The following is a 929-nucleotide window of genomic DNA, read 5'->3' as shown; positions in this document are numbered from 1 at the left end:
ATTATTTTATTCTAAAAATATTAGCCTTCTAACATTTTTAATTAAAAATAATAATTTTTTACAAATTATATAATAAATAATATTTTTAGACAAAACAATCTTGCTCCTCCCAGCAAAATTATAAAAGTACACAAAGAAACAATTATAAATTTAAATATACTTCAATAAAAAATAATTAATATAATTTATATATGCTATAAACCCCTAATATGTTAATGTATGTTTGAATAATATACATGAATATTCACTACAAAACATCAAGATTAAATATATAATATTTATTTGTATTTTGGTATATTATTAGAGACTTCGTTTTAAAACCCCAAATCGTAGTTGTTTCTAGGGGACTAATCTACTGATATACTGCCTAACTAATGTACGGAATAAAAAGTATGTATTTACTAATTTACTAAACATACTTTGGCTGATTTTTTATTTTTTATTTAAAAAAAAAAGAATTTTCAAAAGGTCAAAGATAAAATAACAACTATTTTTGACGTATGTATGTAGATTATCTCGAAGTCGTGTCCACAACACAAATTAAAGTTAAAATGACTTCAATTGTGGAAATTAATGTGGTCAATGTTAACATGCATATGTTAGTGACAGAAGGTGACTGTTGATGACTTCATAATACCCATGTCTTAATTAGCAATTACCATAGATAAATAGAAAAGAAAATGAAATTAAGTTCGTATTCGTGACAGGTATGTATGTGAAGAAGAATAAAATCGTTATTAATTATATATAATTATATATTTTTATGTTTATGTATTTGTTCTACTGCAAATTATAACAACTATTTTTTTATCATATATAAAAACAAAGTCTAACAGCGAATGGTGTATATATGATGAAATAAAGATATTGTATATTAATTAACAGTAATGTTAGATAAACAAAAAAAATAGTTAAACTTTGTTTTATTT

This window comes from Arachis duranensis, chromosome 9 (assembly GCF_000817695.3).
Source record: "Arachis duranensis cultivar V14167 chromosome 9, aradu.V14167.gnm2.J7QH, whole genome shotgun sequence".
Taxonomy (NCBI): Eukaryota; Viridiplantae; Streptophyta; class Magnoliopsida; order Fabales; family Fabaceae; genus Arachis; species Arachis duranensis.
This window is presented reverse-complemented; position numbering follows the sequence as displayed.